Source organism: Polyodon spathula, chromosome 17, assembly GCF_017654505.1.
Source record: "Polyodon spathula isolate WHYD16114869_AA chromosome 17, ASM1765450v1, whole genome shotgun sequence".
Lineage (NCBI taxonomy): Eukaryota > Metazoa > Chordata > Actinopteri > Acipenseriformes > Polyodontidae > Polyodon > Polyodon spathula.
In genome coordinates this window covers 27,050,891-27,073,581 of record NC_054550.1, presented here as the reverse complement: position 1 = coordinate 27,073,581, position 22,691 = coordinate 27,050,891, and the positions used below count along the sequence as shown (strand labels likewise).

Genomic DNA, 22,691 nt, shown 5'->3' with positions numbered 1-22,691 from the left:
TACTACCAATATCACCATTGACATGAAGGGCTATTATTGCCATATTTCTCAGTAACCACTTGCTATACTCCCATAAGGACTAGCTTGTATAACAGAAATGCTATATATCCTCCTCAGAAAGTATGCATAATAAAACGTACCTTTCATTGCTACTTGACGTCCGAATATCTAGATAGCTCACGCCTGAAATCATGTAACACGGAACAAAACAAGAAGTCTGCTCAATGCTCGACTTCTCCCTAGAGATAATTGGGAGAGTGCATTTCCTGTAACAGGGATGTTTGTGTGTGTCTGTACGAAATAATACTAATAATACTAATACTAATACTAATAATAACCAATTCATCAATTCCCTCGCTCTCAGAACGTCTACTGTTCCGAATACAAACCGATATGCCCAAGAAAGTATTTTAATAAAGAAGGAAAAGAAACACCCTGCTTTTGCGGTTTCAGCTAGGGTATCATGGGAATCAAACCGCATCCTACTCACAAAGCAGAAAAAAGCGAGCTCGGTTTTCTATTTTATCAACGACATTTTAAGATAAACTTTTATTGTATCTTTGAATCGCTGTAATATATCGACTTTAAACTCGAGAACATCGGCATTGGTTTCAAATTGATAGTAAATTAATGCTTACGTTTATCACATACATTGTTAGTGAAATGAATGACTGGCAAATTTAAAAAAAAAAAAAAAAAATGTTAAGGAATACTGAATTAAACGTACCTTTATCAACCCAACTTCAAATCTATAGACGTATTCAGTAAAATTATTATAATTCTGTATACTATTTCTCATCAGCGTGCACTTCCCAAACAACACGCTTGACAGCAATAACTTTGCATTTAGAAACCGGCAGAAACATTGCTTCTATTATTTTGGTTCCTAGCTCAAATTATTAAAAATGTACTTTTAATTCTAATCTTGACACATCTTCAAACTTTGTTGCAACGAATGTACATGTTATTATTTCAAATGGATTTAATTTACATGGTACAATCATGAAACAGCACCAATTCACGACTCTCATTTATTTACATTCCATTCTAAAACTCCTTTCCTTGTTTTACCATGAGCCTCATTAGATTTACAACACTGCCACAAAGGTCTATAACACTAAACCTCATAGTAAAACCTGGACTGGTTCAAAATAAACTGTTGCTTTATTTGTGTTGTTTATATATCTTATATACTATACATAGTTGGGTTTGAACCAAAAAAAAAAAAATGCTTTCCTTGTTTTCAGCTGGTTATGCTGGTTTGAGTGAGTTAATGTTGGTCAAAGCATTTTCAGCAACAAAAGCAGTACATGTACAGCAAATTTCATGTAGTGTCAATTAGGGGTAAGTGAATACAGCGTTTAAGGATAATACATTAGAGTCATCAATGTGTCCCAGATAGTGAACGTTTTGATAGACTTAAATGTATCACTGGGAGAAAACTACACTACACTATTCAGCTTGCTTTTTACTTGCAATCCCCTCTGATACCAACAGAGGTCCCTACTTTCATACCACACAATTCATCCCGTGGCTGATGAGGCCAGAAAACACTGCATGCACTTCACCACCTAGCTCCACATGAATACTCTCTATCCGGGTCTCTGTTGGGAAGGCATTTATCTTCCGTGTAAACACATTTGTTTTTAAGGGACTTTTGTTTTGCGCAATTCAACAGTTAATAAACGATGTGGATATAAACATTAAATATGCTTTTTTGTTTTATTTTATTTTATTTATTTTTTTACAGCAAGTAAAGGGAATGCTGTAAAAGTAATTATGGTGTTCTCCAGCTTTTTAATTGCACGCACATCCAGGTCAGGCAATGTGCGACCCACTTGAACTTGTACATTCTGTATGAGATTTAATGCATAGACATGTGTGAAAGACTGGCATTTATAAAAGGGATTATTTTTGTTAGACATGCATCATTGAGTTGTACTGAAACTGAATTAAAAATAATAAATAAGTACAACTGGCCTATGTATACTGAATAATGTTCAGAAACTCATAATATAGTCAATGCATATATAATGTAATTCAATGCATCCACTGCACGAACGTTTCTTTAAAACAGCATTAATACAAGTTACCTTTGCAAATGATCTTATACATTTTGTCCACTTGATGGCAGCAACCTCAAATTAATGCATTTGTAATGCATTAAAGAATCAAATACTACATTTCCAGTAAACACAGATATAACATTGTAGCTGTTGTACTTTCAGTAGTCCAAAGTGTGACACATGGCACACTGGCCAAAGAGCAAAAAGTCCACCCTAAAGATGTTTTGCCTTAAGTACACAGAAAGGACGTAAAGTGAGCCTCAACTATACTGGCACTGTGGTTTGTATTTATGTTACACCTATTAATAAGTAATTAATCATTGTCATAATCCGTTCAATGTAATTAGTTCTTACATGTATTCTTCCTGGGGTATGTGCTTTAATAACATTAGATAAAATATCTGCTTTTGAAATGCTGCTTTAATTCTGAACAACACATATAAGAATAATAATTAAACTAATAATAATTTCATTTAAAGCCCACATAGCATTCCTTGTGAAGCATATAATGCAAGTATGAGTTCTGCTGTGGTCAAATTATCTGTAATGCTAGATATAAAAAAGGTGAAATATGTATATGGGAACATATCACTGTCTCCATAGCTTGCTTCAGCTTTTTTTAGCTCCACTTTGAATTACAGCTTTCTGCACTTAAAACAAAATGAATATTAGTGATAGGATCTCCTGCTGTGAATTATCAGTACACTGATATCTCACTGATCAAATGGACAAGCTCCTTGAAGATCTCTTTGATTTGGGCATGAATACTTTTCACCATACTGTTAAAATTCTACCATTTCTAGTTACTTTCCATTAACCATTCTGTCCTTTGTGTTCTCAAAGTACATTATAGTGCCCAAAGTTCAATGCAAACTACATATCAAAAGGTAAGACTAGGTTGGATGAATATGTATACATTTATCATGAGAAATAATAATAATAAAAAAAAAAAAACAGAAAACCATAGGATTTTAGGTGGATGGTCAAAATTGCACACCTAAAAATTCTCAGCATAAACATGTTAAAAATGGTGCCATCAAAAATAAATATTTTGGTAACGCTTTATATTGCGTGGCATAAATTAATATTAACTAGATATGTAATTGCATATTAAATTAATATTTAATAAATATGCAATAGCTGGTTTCTTGCTAAATGTTAACCAAATGTCGATTGAAAATGTCATTGTATATCACATCCATTTATATTATGTTTGTTTACCCTTGGAAATGTGTAATAATTTCCCATTGTTTACATGCTTACAGTTAAGCTGACTTAAATGTTAATGGAAAGTAACAAGGAATAATTGAACATAAATTTATCATCAATTGTATATCTATTAAATGTTAATTTAATATGCAATTGCATATCTATTTAATATTGATTTATGCCACGCAATATAAAGCGTTACCAATATTTCCATTCCTTGAATAAGTCACTTTTTTTTAGTAAATACCTAAACAAAAAAAAAAAAAACACTAGCAATTGATCTTTCTAATGTGCCAAGGCAGAACATTCTCACTAGTGACACCTTTAAACATGCATACAAAGGTGTTGGAGATGCCTACAGTTATGTCTATTGAATACGTGAGTTGTATGATTTCATTTTTAAAATATCCAATGGTTTTTAAAACACTCTTTTGGAGTTTATAAACCTTCTTATTGTACCTCCAAGAAAACTCGTTATTGTGAATTTCTACTGGACCTGCTTTTAACCACTGCAAACAAAAAGCACATTACTAATAGCGGTCTGGATCAATAAGCTGCCAGGGCACTATAATTTCAGGTACAATATTTACTGCAATAGAAGTAATGGTGTTTTTCAATTGACTTTTTAAATAAATGATCTCTAAAAAAAACAAAAAAAACAAGACAAATAGTAAATTGTGGGCTTCTTCTTTAAATTAAGAAGTCTAGACAGAAGGCGTGTTCCTAACAGGCTATTCTTATTTACGTGACAGAATCTGAATCAATAGTGAATACAAGGTGGCTTAATCTTTTCTGCTACTTGGGGCTGACTGGCCAGTACACAATAATAATACCTTTCAGCAAATGAAACATGAAGACAAAAATGAAAACAAAGTGTAAATAATTAATTTACTACAAAAAGTTTAACCAGGCATTTCTTCAGAAATATGGCCCAGACCCATCTTTTTCATAGTCGGATCCTATTTCAATAAATACGTATTTATTCTGACATTTTTAACATTGCAGACTGTTTTTTGCTTTTTTTTTTCAATGTATTAAACAGGGTGTTGACACAATTTGAATATAAAGCGCACATTTCTTCATTAAAAATTGACAGCCAGAATCCTTTACAGCACAGGGGGGAATAAGTGGCCCCTTGAGGGCATTTCAAAAATACAAAGACAAACAAAACAAAAACAAAAGAGCAAACCTGTTACTTCATGAAGACAAAACAAATGTATTCAGTGTTTGGGAAGAAATTATGTTTTTTGTTGACATTGGTTAATACACAATCCACATATTTAATATTGAAAAAGAAAACTTGATACACTGTATATAAAATTGCTTTAATCACCAAAACAATTAATTGTTTTACAAATAACTTCAAGGATATACATTATTTTCATATGTATTTTTACCAATATCGATGGTTACTAATAATAATGCAGTATAACTGCAGTATTTCTTGAAAGGCCAATCTGAGACTACCCCCGACATGTTAGACAAATATCATGCTGCACTGGGTTAGAAAACTGCTCCCAAATCCCAGCTGTGCCCAATAAGCTAGACTGTTACCAAGTATTGTAGTAAGATTCTACTATTTACACTATTTGCTTAACCAGCAAGCAATGTGCAGACTTCTCGAGAATGGCAAATCCTCTACTGGCACCAAAGACACTGCTGAGCTCCTATCATCCAACGATTGTTTCAAAGTCTGCACAAAACCTAAAGAAAAAGAAAAACATTATACAATATATAATTTCATGTGATAATACAGATCCAGCTCTTTTTATCTCCACAACCCTTTTTTAAATCACTTAGTTGATAGACCCATAAAACAATCAATTAACTCTAATTTCCCAATGCCTGTTACAAGATGCTTGGCTGGTGCCTGATCAATGTCCGTTACTTCATAATTAGAGGGCATTCATTAAAATATCCATCAAAAATAAGGACTTACGCACCAAAAACACAACATAGTAGAATACCAAAGGAGTAAAGTTTATATTTGTTTATTTTTATTTTATTTTACATAGTTTGACACGTGTACTAGAAGCTAATTAGAAATTCTTGAATCATCAACCATTTTGCTTAAGGTATACATTCACACAGTGCAAACCAAGAGCTGTCAAACATGGGATTAGGTTCCCAACTATGGACTTAGACCCCCTATCCCAAAAGATGTGCCCTGTGGTCAGCAAAGCACTTAACCCTTCGACCAGGATTGATATGACTGTTCACAAATTATTGATGTCCTCAAATCCCTGGCAGATTGCAGCAGGCCATTTATCTCCTAGCAGTTAAAGCATATGGTCACTATAGGGTAGATTTAAATAAAAAAAAAAAAAAAAAAAACATGCGTTTATGCCAAGATTGATGCAAAAGCATGGATATGTTAGAACGTGATTGACGTGGACTGTGCATCGTTAATACATGATTACTTGCTTGTTAAAGCATCATTTAAATTGATCCATCCAAATCTGGTTTCGTTGCACATTGTAATTAAAGCCGTCTGCAAACAAAGCTGGTCTGAAAAAAAGACCAGTTACATGGTGCATCTAAGAATTCACTTTTATATTATGGAACAGTCTGATACTTGCACAAATTTTTATTTTCATTCCAAATGACTAAATTGATTCTTGACTCCCCGTTGTCTTAGAAAGATATTATGCAAGCATGGGGCAAGGTCGTTCTTGTACACTGTTGCTAGATGTATGTTGGTTATGTTGTGCCCTCCAGGGTCATATCTTAACAGCAGCAACTGGGGAAGGTGACTCGTTAAATATTGTTAAATGTGGCTGTAGGCACCACTGAAAGGGTGTTTATTATAGTGTAAATTAATGTGTTTCTAGGTGTTGCCTTGGTGTTGCCTTGGTACACATTTGGCATTTGCAAAAGTCCTGCTTTATCATATCCTGCCTAAATGATCCTTATAGTGAATTCCTACATCTCAAGAGGGATTCAATATATAAACAAATATGATTTATTTTTTTCAAATAATATCTTTTAACAGTAACAAAAAACCTTATTCTTTTTTTAAATTATTTTTAGATGTGATTATTGTTTTGCCATGGCCTGTTAACTGCAATATTAACTTGTTTCACCTTGGAAAGGACTGTGTTTTCAATTACATATCTGGATTGGGTATGATCATCGGTTATGATTATAGGATATGAGAAGGTTGTTTTTAAGGCAATCAATAGTTGTAACTATATAAAACATATGCCAGATAACATGATACCAGATAAAACAAATAATACTCTATGGAAAGGCCACTGCTGCATTTGAGAATGTAAATATTTTAAAATACCATTAACGGCTTGTGGCAAAGCAAAGCTCTGCCCTTTTTAAATTGGCAGGGATGAGGTTAATTTCCCCTACCTGCCTGGGTTTATTATGTTCAGGTGGCTGGGGTTGATTAGTTGATTAGGTTAATTAACGATCAATCAGTGCCCAGCCACCTGACATAAAAGGAGGCCTCTGCTTCTCATTTGGGAGGAGGGAGCTGAGGAAGCAGGTTTTTTTGTTTTTGTGTTTGTTTGGTGTGATTTTTCAATTTTCTAAATCCAGTGAAGGCATTGCCCAGCCTGGAAACCTTTATTTTTGTAAGTTTGTTTTTTGTACTGTTTTTTTTGTGTGTTTCAATCCCTTTGTTTTGGCCCTTGTGCCCTTGTATCTATTTATAATAAAATTATATTTTTTTGAACTGCAGTCTGTCTCTGGGCCTCTATCCACTCGCCAGCCTGCCACACGGCTGTTTTCTTTTTTAGTACGAAACCCAATGTTTTATTAGTACTAGGGTAGCCGGTTTGATACTGTCCAAAGTGGAAAAATATACAATTGAGGCATTGCTGAACTTCACTCCAGACAGAGGCTAAATTGGTACAATATTATACAATCCATGGTCTCAGGAGTCTGACAAAAATACATACGGGTATCACTGATTTGTTCTAAAAGAATATGCACTGAGTACATTATCGGTACTTCAGCTCTGTTCACAGTTTGGTGCATTGTGTTTTTACTGCACAAAGATGCTCTATGGGGAATAAATGGTCCAAAAAAAATAGGGATTTTTGTGTGAAATCCGTCTGCTGGGGCTTTTAAAGTGAGTGAAAGCCTAAAGCACAATAGTTTTTTTTTTTTTTTGTGTGGTAGTGTGAATCTCAAACTGTTTCAAATTAACCGATAAACAACTGCATAATTAGCAGCCATTAGATCGTGCAAATTGTTAATTTAGGCCAAGCTGCCTGAATAAACTGCCGAAAAGGGGAAATGCACAGAATGTAGTTGATTTCAAAAGTGAACACAAATCACGTTACTTTTGTGTGCATTTGGAAGTTTCCTTCACAACACAACATATAACATTTTGGAAATTGTTGCGTTGAAGCTTGTGTAATTTATCAGCTTTTCAATGATTTCATTGATTCAATACCTTCCAAAAAAAAAAAATCCTTCAAATGCATACCACTATTAATGTGAATTTGATGTGTTACTGAATGAATATTTATACAAAGTATTTCTGGTTTCTCATTTCTTGTATTTTTACCTCTACAACACACATATACTATCAAGGTAGTAGATGCAGTGAACTTGTTTGAATTGGTCCTAAAAGCATTTTTCTTTTGACAATTTCAGTGTGTCTATCATTGACAATGTCCCAATAAGGGCTCCCTCTGGTGGCCAATTAAACATTCCAGGGATCAGCAATTATAAGCAGGGTAGCATAATTGAAAAGAAACCAGCTAAAATAGAAAGCAATTTTCACAAGATTGCTACTGTTATACATTAACTATAGATAAAATATCTACACTTGTATTAGATTTGTTTATATTTCATTTATAACACCTGTGAAAAATAAAGTGCTGCCATGTTCCCCCACCACCACCACATAAAACCAGGCAAAAGTCAACAGCGTTTCTGCCCCTGTAGCTTTTCAATTGCCTTTTGCCCTCAGGGTCTGTTATTGTTTCCAGCTGCTGCCCTCCGGGGTCTCTATTCATTCTCACTTTGCCCAAAGAAAAAGAAAAAAAAAGCCATTTATATATTCATTTATATGAAACATGGTGGTTTCTATTGCTAGCAAAAAAATCATTCAGAACTTCAGCAACAATCTCCAACTGTGTCAACCACAGTCATACTGGATAGGAATGTGTAGCACACCTTTTTAAAAGGCAATTCTTTATATTTGTAGATGTCTTCAAAATATGAAAGCTGTAAATAACACATTTTAACTTAATTTTAAAATGTTTACTCTTAGATTTAATTATGTTATCATTCTTAAGTTGTATGGCACATAAAGGGCATTAGATAATGAACAGCCTGTCAAAGCTAAATGTCCACCTATCAACCTAAACCCATGAGACAACAGAGTTTAGACATCTAGAAATAGGTTTCCTATTTTCAACATGGTTTGTTTTCTAAAGGGTATGGTTCATTCTTTCTGACGTTTCTGATAATGCCAGCGTGTTACTTCTCATTATCCACCGTTGACTTTTCTTTGGAATTATCCTCTGGGTAAAAGCTCTGACCCATAAACAAAGCCAATGGCATCAACTGAGGCCAAAGCAGTATTTTGATGAAAAAAGGTAACAAACTCCAGTTCAATACCAGCTTAAGTGTTGAGTTGAAAAAACTGCAAAGTATAACAAGGTTCCATTTATATGGTGCTAACACATATTTCTTTAATTTCTCCTATTCTGAATTTATTATGTATTGACATACTGGAGCAAAATCATTTTCACAACATTAGCTGAAATGATGTACTTAAATGTAGATTTAAATATTTCTATATGTACATTAAACATAACATATGGTATACATAAATATATAATATTTGCTGTTATGAGTAACTTTTTGAGCATTCTGTTTTGCATTGGTTACAAAACCCTATAAATTATTAACATTTCTGTATTTTACTGTTTTTGGGATATGAAATGCTGAAATGTTCTAGTGGTAAATATATGCATTAACACACCCAGAAAATTGTAAGTCTATGATATTCTAAAACCACAACATTATAGGTGAGGCTTTTACTTTAAATCAGAGAGTAGATTTCCACCCCACCCCTCTGGAACAGCATCTGGTTTTGTAAACTGAGAATTGCGTGACCACTAAATTGCCATGTAGTACCTCTAACAAAAAGTTAGTTTGCCAAAGTTTTTCTTTTGTATAATGATATATTTCAGATTTGCACAAGATCGTGGCTTGAAAAGGAAAAGAAAATATTTCTATATTCTTTGTTCTTTGTCCAGGGTATGATGCAATAATTGCACTGAGGACATAATAACAGTTCAGTGGAGCTACATAAACATTGGTAAATGTAGCGGTTTGACCTTGATTCAAACTACAAATTGATTTGGGTTTGATTCATACAGTAAAATCTGTGTGATCGAGTTCTATAATATTTAACCTCTTTGGATCAGACATCATGATTTGATGCGTTTAAGAACACCCTACAGTGTTTACACATACTGTAGTGCATCCAGATCATTCTCCCTTCTGCAACAATGCTGGTGCTCTGATTGAAACGAGTGCCATATTGTGGGAACAGAAAAACAAAACAAAACAAAAATTCTACGTTGAGAAGTGTATTCATAATATCTGAATACAAAATATTTTAAAAAAGGATTATGTTTAAAAAATATATCACTGTGATGTAGACAACACAGGACACAGCAAAGATAAAACACAAGTGTTTCTTGTCAACACGGAAGGGTGTTGTGTAACACTTTCATCATGTAATAATCAAGGCTTTAAAGTACTGGATTTTTCAAAAGTCTCCTATTTTTTAGTTTTCCAGCCTCTATTTTCACTGTGACTCTAACCACAACATTGTGCGTTCTACTCCTGCGATACAGGTACAATAGAAGGTAGTGCCTTCCACTCATAGTACTTCTATTCAAGGTACAGTATTTAGCAGTATAAATGGGTTTCAACTGAATCAAAGTGAAAATCAAGTTGGAGGAAACAAAAAAGAACAATAAAGCATCAACTGGGTCGATAACAAACATCCTTAGCTACAAATATCCCAATAACCTAAATAACATCCTACCAATTTAAATCCACTGTTACTGCTCCCTCCTGCAACACTGCTTGTGGTTTTCTGTTGCCACATTACAACATCAATTTACATCAGAGCACCAGCAATTTTACAGAAGGGAGCATGATCTGAATACATTAAGGTACTTATAAGAATCATTCTCCCTGTGAATGCTCTCAAATAAAAGTTGAGAAATGTATTCCACGACTGATTTATGACCCATGATGCGTGAATACAAAAATCAAAATAATCATGTTTTAAGATCTTTGATCCAGAGAACACTGGGCAGTGAGTTTTTTGTAAACACTGCAGGGTTTACTGTTAGAATAGACTTACCTGAGAGAAGTAATCTAGCAACAGTGCTGCTTTGTTTATAGAAAGCCCTGAAGCACAGGGGAGACAGGTTGTCATCTAGCTTATGCAACGCTTCGTTAAAGGAGCTGGAAAGATCTTTAATGATGTCCTCTGTGTTCAGCGCTGTCTGGAGATGATGGCAAGCTCAGTGATAAGGAAATGGTGGCAGAAGCTGCTGAACTGGACTCTAGTACTTCATATTCTATGTTGCCAAGGGTTAGCTCTTTGGTCATGTGAGAGGATTTCCTCCGTCTGGGATCATCACAGGCTGCAATGACATGCAACTCTACCGCTGCACCTCTTGGAAGATGAGGGACCACAGCAATCACCAGTGGGCCACATTTTCTTTCTGCTTCACCACAGTCTTCATCCTGCATAAGAGTAATGAAATAGCACCAGTTTTTGCTCAAATTATACTCACATTGGCATCTTATCTATCATAATATTGAAAGCTACATACAGTTGTCCAACCGATTTGAAATGGACCACAGAACAGCCATCAACTTTATACATTACCAACACAAATTATGGAAACAACAAATGATTTACAGCAACACTGGGTGTGAAGATTTTATTGACCATTTTTCTTCATTTGGACACATTACTATACTTACTAAATATCTTAGCATTTTCTCTTCAAAAATATGCAAAATCTTTTTTAAAGAGTAGAAGATTATCTATTCAGGGATACACATATACTTTGTGAGTGTGAGAAAAAATGGCCAATAAAATCTCCACCCCCATTCATTCTGTTAACCATTTATTGTTTCCATAATTTGTGTTGGTACTGAATCTATCTATATTTTTAAAGCTGCAAAAAATGTGACATTGCTTATGGGAAACTGTTCTTTACAGTGACTATCCAATATGGTATTAACGGTTTATTGTCTGAACCCAAATGATAGTGTATAGGCATCTTTACTAAACTACAAGACCATGGTAAATAAATTTAAACAATCCTAATTTAGGATTATATATATATATATATATATATATATATATATAATATATATCTATATATATATATTAGGATCCTTTACAAACGGTGCCACATTCGACAGTGTGTGTGTGTGTATATATATATATATATATATATATATATATATATATATATATATATATATATATATATATATATATATATATATATATATATATATACACACACACACACACACACACACACACACACACACAGCTCTGGAACAAATTAAGGGACCACTGCAAAAGTTTCTCTGGTTTTACAATTTATAGGTATGTGTTTGGGTAAAATGAACATAAACTACTGACAACATTTCTCCCAAATTCCAAATAAAAATATTTCCATTTAGAGCATTTATTTTCAGAAAATGACAACTGGTCAAAATAACACAAAAGATGCAGTGTTGTCAGACCTCGAATAATGCAAAGAAAATAAGTTCATAATCATTTTTAAACAACACAATACTAATGTTTTAACTTACAAAGAGTTCAGAAATCAATATTTGGTGGAATAACCCTGATTTTCAATCACAGCTTTCATGCGTCTTGGCATGTTCTCCACCAGTCTTTCACATTGATGTTGGGTGACTTTATGCCACTCCTGGCGCAAAAATTCAAGCAGCTCAGCTTTGTATGATGGCTTGTGACCCTCCATCTTCCTCTTGATCACATTCCAGAGGTTTTCAATGGGGTTCAGGTCTGGAGATTGGGCTGGCCATGACAGGGTCTTGATCTGGTGGTCCTCCATCCACACCTTGATTGACCTGGCTGTGTGGCATGGAGCATTGTCCTGCTGGAAAAAACAATCCTCAGAGTTGGGGAACATTGTCAGAGCAGAAGGAAGCAAGTTTTCTTCCAGGACAAATTTGTATTTGGCTTGATTCATGCGTCCTTCACAAAGACAAATCTGCCCGATTCCAGCCTTGCTGAAGCACCCCCAGATCATCACCGATCCTCCACCACATTTCACAGTGGGTGTGAGACACTCTGGCTTGTAGACCTCTCCAGGTCTCTGTCTAACCATTAGACGACCAGGCGTTGGGCAAAGCTGAAAATTGGACTCATCATAGAAGATGACCTTACTCCAGTCCTCTACGGTCCAATCCTTATGGTCTTTTGCAAACCTCAGCCTGGCTCTTCTTTGCTTCTCATTGATGAAGGGCTTTTTTCTAGCTTTGCACGACTTCAGCCCTGCCCCTAGGAGCCTGTTATGAACCGCTGAGGTACTACTAGCACTGTTTTGCCATCCAGCTGGTCCTATTGCAAGAGGATAGTGATGACCACAGGAGTGGTTTTTATACTTTTCCTCGTTAAATAAGAGTTGGTTCAGGTGATCCCCTAATCAGTACCTCATTCAGTAGAATGAGGTGTGCCTGTGTTGGAATTTAACAGACACTGGAATGGAATGACTGCCATACATGTAGAGATGCTGATTTAAGAAAAAATTGCAGTGGTCTCTTAATTTTTTCCAGAGCTGTATATATATATATATATATATATATATATATATATATATATATATATATATATATATATATATATATATATAATTCTACTTTATTGGGGCTGTTAAGGTACAGGATTTTTGGGGGGACGGGAGGAATCTCAATGGTACAGAACAATAAATAAGCAACTAAATAACATAACTGAAGTTGTTTCCTACTGGTTTTATACTGATTTTCTTTCATCAAACAATAAGGGTAAATTGCACTTTTGCATTAAAACCCTGATAGAACTGGTCTATTGTGTCAAGTTAATTGTGATATACAATCAAACAAAAAGGGACCAGGGGAATTATTTAGCTTAACTTCCAACCTTACCCCATGGCTGGGTAAGCACATACTTCTGTGTTTACTTTTAGAATGGTATAAGGCATTGCAATCCATATTAATTTATTTTGGTGGAACACAAAGTAAACTAACAAACACAAACAGCATCATCTTTAGAAATATATTGGAAGCCAATCACCTAGCAATTACAGGAAGTTCTGTATTCACACTAGAAGTGTGTTGATGACTACACAATTTGTCAGATAAGAACCTGTTTAAGTGAATTTGATCCACAGAGCCATTAACTGTGTATTTGTATTACTAGCCACAGAATGTATTTACTTGCTTACACTACAATATACCCATGAAATAATACTGTAGTCTTATCTGCTAATGGGAAAGAAATGAGCAAGTTAAAACAGTCTTTTCTACTACAGTCGATAACTCCATAACACTTAACTCCCCTTTCAATTCACAGGATCAATTTTCATCCACTTACACTCAACTTGGTAAGTGGGGAATAATGATAGGTTACACACACTTTATTTTGAAATACACTACAAAATTATTGACAAGAGCATCTCCAGCACTTTCCTCTGTAAAGGTATTGCTGTTTGACCCACTCTGCTGTTTACATGAACACTGCACTTGTCTGCAGATTACATTTTAGCAAAGCCTAATTGTGCACCAACAGCACATACAGCTCCAGCATCTCCACTTTAAAATATCACAATGAAAAATGGGGATAATTTTCCACAAATTGCCAAACCTACACTCACATTTTCAGAGAGAGAGAAAGACCTGCGTGCTTTAAGTGGCGTGTCAAGGCCACTTCCAAGTTTCTTCCAGATAAATGTTATATTAGCAGTTAACAAAAGCAAGGTATTCTCCTTCAGGAAACACATTCTACCCTTGTCAATACTAATTCCCCTCCAAGTGCTGCAAAACGCTTTGAAAAGATGAAATACTGGAGCTACCAAAAAAACTGCGCTCACTCAGGCTAAAAGACCATTTGGTTGGCCCAAGGTGTTGAGATAGCGTGGAAAATAATTCTCAGAAACATTTTGCAGGTCAATTCATTCATATACACATAAACTTTTCTACTTTTTTCCCCCTACTTGTCTAAGGTTGTTAAAACAATAACTTTGCAAATGTTATCTTTAGAAGCTGCATTTCTGTCTATTTTATAAAATATAACCATGTAAATCAACGGTAAGTCTTTTTAATGCTTAAGAATGTAATATTGTTTGAAACAGATTCTGACGAAAATGTATTAAAATCATTTACTCGCTGAAGTAAAACTGCTTATAAAAAGTTTATATGAAACACAATTATAGTCTCTGAAAAATTAACCAAGATCACAGAAACATATCGCTGCACCATCAAAGGTCTAACCTAATCTCATTTGATGTCATATCCCCAAACAGCATAAAGTGAGTTAACTAAAAATAATGATAGTCCACTTTGTGCATTAGCCAAAAATAAAATCATGTACAAAAATAAAAGTTAGTATAATTGCATTATATGCAACTTCATCTTAAAACACCGGAGGGCATGACTCAACCAATATGGGAGTGATTGGTACCTTATGTGGTTAAACGTAACTTAGTTTTAAAAAAAAAAAATAAAAAAAAACTACTCAGCATATCTGAATCTGTGCAGGAGCCCCAGTACCATATTAAAAGAAATAGTCACACTCATTATGGCTTGTGAGCTCCCTTGCTGACAGAATTAAGTTTTTTTTACTAGTACTGCACTTTTTTCATGTTTTTTTTTTCTTTTTTGCGTGGCCACAGGATCCGCTTGAAAAGTGTGAAACTTGACTGGTAAATACGATAATAAGGAAACAGCGTAAAGCCTATTAGCAGCAGGGAGTTGATATAGCACAAACTCAGCCAGTTCCCCTACATTTCCTCCTCAGCAGGGGCACTTCATAAAATTGTGAAAGTAACTCCTTAGCTCAGCGCAAGTCCTCTGTTTCAATAACAGAACTACTTCCTCCGCTTCCAGAGTCACTTAAAAGTCTACTTATGTAAACTAAATACCACTGTTACTGCAGTGCTGGATGTCTAAATGATCACTTTCCAGGGAAATGGTAATAGCTGTCATGCTCTTTAAATATGCAATCCTGCTATACAGAAATACACAGATCATCCGATTTTTTATTTTTTTTTACTTTGACTAGGAGATTCGCTTAAAAGAAACCAATACAATATAATTTCTTTTTGAACAAAAGGTAAATGCTAAATGCTTCAAATGGGAAATGATTGTGGCACAATTTGGGATTTTCAGTATATTTCTGCTTACTTTGTCTTTCAACCACACTTGGCAGAGTGTGGCTTCTCTTCCTGGTGACTGGCTGCTACCCTCTGGGTTGTAGCAAGGGCTGAATTCACTACAAATCCTTTACAGCCAACTCCATGCCACACTGCTAACCAAAGCAGGCCATTGGCAGACATTTACTAATGGTAAACTTGAAGCTATTCTACCCATACCTTTCCCCAGCAACATCCACTTAGAATAAGTAAGGATCAAGGGGCTCCCGATCCAGTAAAGGTGCTCCGTGTGGATTGCAGGATGCGCCCTACAGTCTGGACATCGCTGGTTCGAGTCCATCTATTCCTTTGATGACCGATAACAGAAGCTCCCAGGAGCAGTGCTCAATTGGCTAAGCGCCGTCCAGGTGGAGGGAGGGCTAGGTTTGCCAGGGTGTCCACGGCCATCTGCTATATAAGACTGAGTTTAGTCGAAAATGACAGGGTCAATTTTCTATCCAGTAGCTGCAAATTCAGCTTTTATTACAAAAGGCAGCAATTTAATGTACATTGTCTACAAAGCTGGACAATGAAAAAAAAAAATACTTAGCGATTTATTTAAATCACAGAAAATTCACTGACATAGCAGCGGGCCAATGGAAGATTATTGGCTGATGATTATTGAGCAATTCCAATACCACAACCCACCTTATTGAATTATGTAGACAACATCAGGATTAATACAAATGTTGGACGTTCCAAACATGTGTAATTTCATACCATGAAATATACATTATGTGGTATCTACCAATGATACCCTGTACAGTCACAATTTATACTGGTCAAATAAATAACACTAAATGATTTACTCCTTTGAGTTAAAAAATAAAGCACTTGAATTAGTTGGTTAAAAACAAAAACAAACAAACAAAAAAAAAAAAACAGAATCATCAACATGTTAAAATAGGTCCAGTGTTTGAAGGTAAAATATTCTCCCCATTCTCTGCAGTTCTGTTATCTGCATTTGACCTGTGTTAAATATTCTCATTACAACCACTTCAAATGAATACAAAACCTTTGTTTAATTCCAACCCCAGGGAAACCCAATACACCAGATGCCAGATAAGCCAAACCGTGTCATTTGAATTCATTGCACTGAAGAGACCCCTGGTACCAGTAGCTTGCTTAAAGTCCATGCTCTATATTAAAGACGGAAAAACAATAAGCAAAATTAATTTAAAGTAGCAGTTGTTCAAGTAAAACCCTTTATTGTTAAAATAAATACCTGCTGCATAGTCTGTTCTAAATACATGTTACATATACTACACTGACAGTCTTTAATTGAGAACCTTATATGTATTGCCTTGCAACTTTATTTTCAATAGAAATGTACAAGTGAATCCTTATGTTACAGTCATTGAAACATAATCTATAAATAATTGAAGGGAAAAAGTAAATCATTGTTGGAAAGCAATGCAAATTGTAGCTCAATATTTGGGTTAATTAACAGTTTTGATCCTGTTTAGGACTCATCAAATTAGTATTCAATGTGCATTCTCTGTTTGGAGATTTTCTAGTCTGGGTAATTACAGCCCTAGCTTATATAACCAGCTTGGTTTCTCATTGCAATGGGAGAAAGGATTATCCTATGAGAAGATCCAGCATTGGTCTAAAAAGGAGATAATGGATTAGAAGGCGCTGAGGAAGACATCTTCTTTAGTGCCATGCTCCATAGTATCAAAGACATTGGTATTTCCCTAGTTATAAACTTTTCATGAGTTTTCATAGTGTAAATATGCAGCTCCTCTTCAACACAGTAGAAGATACCAAAACGATAAGCTCTCCACACTGACATTGAGTACATCAGGCCCTCTCCAAAATCATTTAAAGCTAATCATTAGCAGCATTTAAATGACACAATTTCTATTAATAATATAAAGCAGTAGGTTTGTGTGTGTGTGGCAATAGGTTTTTCACTGAATCTTTCATAAATTCTTTCATTAGAAGTCAGATGAGAAAATATAACTAAGCGTCTGTGCATCTTTTATACAGCAAAACCAGAGACTACAACTATGCAATTTGGAAATGCAGCTGATTACTTGAAACGTAATGCATGCTTGTGGATGTCACTGTGGTAGATGAGCAACTTCTACTGCACTTGTCCTGTTCCTGGCTACTTTCCAGGTAGTCATCCATTTTGATTGTCCTTCTCACTCAACCAGTGCAGCTTTCAGCTCAACTTATTGAACAACAATGTAGCTTTGGGGTAGACTTATTGTGTGTGGCTATTCCAACAGATCTTGCTACTACGTCACTGTACCTCAACTCTGAACTTGTATGGCTGCCCTATCTTAGTGTGAATGAATAATTCAGTCTCAGTGCTCATTCAATCCTTGGAGCCTTTTTGACTACCAATTGAGCTGAATGTTGGAGAATTGAATGGAAAGTGCTGTGATGTAGATAACTTTCATTCTGGAATCATGCTCACACTAAACTCCTATTTCAACTTGAGACTAATGCATTTGTTGAACACTAGTGCACTTACTCCTTTCAAAAGCTTGTAGGTGACCCACAGGGGAACACCTGTGCTGGCATTTCAACACAAAGCTCGTTCTCAAACCTTCATATTTCTCTAGCTTTACAAAATACTTTTGAACAACAGAAATTTGTCAGGTGCATTTACATATATAATAAAAAATGAATAATTGTGAAATAAATACAAAAAGATCAAATTAATTAAATACAACTTACCTTTGAACTTTGCTCTTTTGACTTGTTATCCCATATTTTCTGTACAAGACCAACGTTATTTTTGTTTGTTACATAGCAATTTGCCAGAAGGACGTGGCTCAATGTTAGTCCAGTATTCATAGCATTTAGAACATTTTCAACATGACTGAAAGAAAGTGTGGCTTCAGTTCGTACTCCTCCTTGTACAAGCTGCATAGTGCATGGCAGAAGTGAAATCTGCCCAGCACAAAATACAGCTTCTCCAACCTGCAAAGAAACAAACCAACCAATATTCATTTCTACAGTGACATGCATTTGGATTCAATACCATTACTCTTTATTTTCTGATCTGAGATCTCTATAAAATACATACTTGTGCAGATAATAAAATGTACTTATTATTGGAGTAAAGAAGCAGTGGCTTGAGCAATGTTCACCTTTTTTATTTACTTGAATCTCAGTGCTACATATAAAAGCACAAAAGCAATCTGATTACATGTATTGTCACATTTGCATAATGAGAATTACAAGAAAAATAGGGACAAACTTATGTTAAAACAGGTAAACTCAATAAGTTTAATCTAATTAATGCAGCAAAATGTCTTGGTGATCCATGCAATTTTAAAGGTCAGGTTTCACTAAAGATCAGCCGACCCCCTGAACTATAAATCAAATACTTGTCTACATGTTGCAGTCAATGTAAATAACTGCAAATGACAATGTGCTAATTAGTAGCTTCTGACCAGCCATGTGGATCTGTGACCTTAATAGGGACCTCTGTGGACAGGATCAATTGATACATCTGACAAAATAAGGCCCTCTGCTGATTATCATAGGTATTATCTTTTCTAACAGGATTAAATATGTAAAACTGTGAGCTAATTTAATAGATGATAATCCCTTGTTCCTTAGACTCATGTCATTGCCTAATGATGGGAAAATTACATTATTATTTATGGGTTTTTTTTTGTTTTTTTTTACAAAAACACTGCATGATCCTTTCCAAAGAGGGCCTGTCTTCAATCTGCATTGGGTGCATTTGGGTATTCCAGTGCATGAAAGTAATTACCAATGAAACTTGTCTCTTCTAAGGGATGGCACCACTAGCGGCAGATCAAGCTTGGCTATACATAGAGATAAGTTTTCAGTTATGTTATTTTTAATAATTCCAAAACTCTTCATATAGTTACACTGTAGTACTGGTTTTCCCACACAGAAGAACACATTCTATTACTATAAGGCAACTCTAGGTTTGTGAAACTTATACTACCAACATTTGAAAGTAAAGCTGTTTACAATCATGTAACTTATTGTACATTACCAAATTAAAAATGGGGCAAGGCTGGCACCATTTCAATTATATGTAGGATGTGTGATTTTCGGGATTTACCCGATCCCCCCCAAATGCTTTTTTCTGCATTTGGGTTAAAACTCCCCGAATAGGCACATACTGTATATGAATAAATGCATGCACAGTTGTCTGTGATTCAAATGCAACCGAGCAGAACTGACGCAGATGACGGTTTCGTTTTAGTAATATATATATATATATATATATATATATATATATATATATATATATATATATATATATATATATATATATATATATTTCAAAATTACAGCACTATAACTTCAAGGTTTTTGCTTTTTTTTGCAGTTATTTGTTTTATGAGTGTGTGTTTAAGTCAAGGGCATTTACATGTAACAGTCGATTGTTTCTCTTTGAAAACAGCACGGAGTAAAGTTGTTTAGTTTTCCTGTATGTTCTGTGTGCAATTATACTTGAAACTCCACTACAAAATAAAACTTGATTGGAATGGAGAAATGCCTCCATATGCAGTGTGTGTGTGTGTGTGTGTGTGTGTGTGTGAGAGAGAGAGAGAGAGAGAGAGAGAGAGAGAGAGAGAGAGAGAGAGAGAGAGAGAGAAATATTTTGCATACCCCAACGTGTGAAAATATATATACGTTGGGGATTTAAACTACTGGCGACAACTTTGTTGTCAACACTTTGTGCTTAAGCATTTCTTTCTTTCTTTCTAAATAAAACCCAATCTCACCTGATTAAATAATTCTACACGATTTTTAAAAAAGCCTTCACCCGAATTTGGGAAAAAAAATTCAACTGAAAATCAGATGCCCTAACTATATGTTTTAAGCCTGGAACAATAGAATAGATCTGAAAATGATAAAAATGAACAGGCATCCAAAGAACAATCCTAGCAGTTCGCAGGGCTAAATAAAATGCACCTTGGCTTTGACGGATCTAGGTTAAATGTAGTAGTCCAACTGGCGTCCTGATTTATTAAGATTCCTGAAATGTATTTATTTATTGTATTATTATTATATTGTTAGAATCAATAAATACAACACTTGCCTCTGGGCATCCTGTTAAGTGATATTGTGGATATACTATCATCTCCCATCATCACAGCATGCAAGGCACAGCGCAGCTACTGTAGCTGTCTTCTGATGAGATTGACAACTGAAGTCCACTCTGCTTTGTGAATGTTAAATCAAACTTAATAAATGACCCCAGTGCCCTTTGCAATTCACCCATGAGAATTTTCCACAGCACATAAATATAGGGCCACTATTAAGAATATACCATATTCTCTGAGTGGCAGCCTAAGCATATAATTGTTCCAAAAAATGTCAAGAAGAATCAGTGACCTTTGAACTTAGCAGCCTTGGTAGTTTTGAACTCTTAAACCCATCTAGTCTTTGTTCATAATAACTTTCCTAATATGAAATATTGAAGAACAAATAGAGAAGTACTTTGTTATCTTTGTTCTACATAATTGAACAACACTATGTTATGTTCTGTGATAAAAAAAAAAAAAGTTTAAACCCAATGCAAGACAGATTTCTTTTTAAACTTAAGCACTAACAAAGGAAAAAAAAAAAAAAAAACTTCACTACAAAATGTTTACCCAGACTGGGGGAACAGTCATAAAAAAATCAGTTATCATGTGGTTTCCCATGATTCTACACTTCTGGGTTTGGTTGCTAAGTTTGATGAATCTTCAGTAGCAGCCTCTGCAACTCCACAATACTGGGACTCTAGTAGGGACGGGAACATGTAGCTTTGAACTGGCTGGATCAATTTGTGATTATTTGGTGAAGCTCAAGCAATACATCAACAACTAGTTTCTGAAGTCCAAAAGCAGCAAAATGGCAACAATAAATAGTGATTGGCGTTCCATTTATAAACCGTCAAGCAGCATCACATCTTTTCCATGAAAAACCCAGATCACGTTGGACTGGAGCCGAGTATTTCTTAACCAGCTAACCATCAAAAGAACTTACGATTTTAAATAAAAAGGCTATCATTATTTGTTGATTTGAATATCAAAAGAAGTCGCTGTGAGCCCACAGACCATAAAAAACTCCCTAAGCTACACCAGACAGGTGTTTAATAATCTATTACTAAGGTTCTGTTTTAGGTTGCTCTTAGTAGGGGAAAAATAGCTTTAACTATGAACCTGCAAATGGGAGTCTGCAAAGAAATGAATGCTATTAACATACAATTAACAGTTCAAAAGAATGAGTTCACACACCAATCAAACTCGTTAATTGACTGTCAATGGCCTGTCCCTGAATATACGACATGACTACATTATACATTTCAAATGCTGACAGGAAGACAGTTGCATTTGCATTGGCTTCATTCACTGATCAACAACCACAATGTCACATACATTTTTAATGGGCCAGAGGACTGTTTCAATATTCATAGGGTTGATTAAGTAGAAATAAGTTGTTAGCTCAGTTACCCTATTAGACTTTCAAGCAAACCCCCCATTTTTTCTTCACCGAACCCCCTTAAGAAAGACAATTGATTAATATGAACTAAATGTTATTCCATTACAAACATGACTGGAAGGGACTGTTCAGGAAACATTTGGGCCACAGTGCAGGTAGGTACTTAAGTCTATTTCAATTATCTAAACAAAGCAGTCAACCTTTAAATCATAAACCTGTTTTATCACAGACATCTTTTCATTGTATTTTCTTATGTATTTGGTGATGTTTATTGGGGATTCTACAGTTTAGATAACTAAAACAGACCCAATTGTGAACAAGCATGTGGTTTAAAGATGTGTTAATCTAAAGGGACTTCATTTTCCCAAGGACTGACAAAATGGACCTTTACAGTAAGGGTTCTTCTATTCAATGTTTCTTATTCTAATCCAGAATGATGTATATAGTAGACCCTGAAACTGATGTGCTATTTAAATATACCAGATGGCCTGTACCAGATCGCTTGTATCAGTTGGAAATGACATCACACTAAAGTTATACTGTT

At 35.0% G+C, this 22,691-nt stretch overlaps 1 pseudogene; it reads right to left on the bottom strand.

The window, feature by feature from the left end:
* Positions 1 to 6,960: 6,960 nt before the first annotated feature.
* LOC121329674 overlaps positions 6,961 to 22,691 on the bottom strand; it is a 48,833-nt pseudogene continuing 33,102 nt past the window's right edge.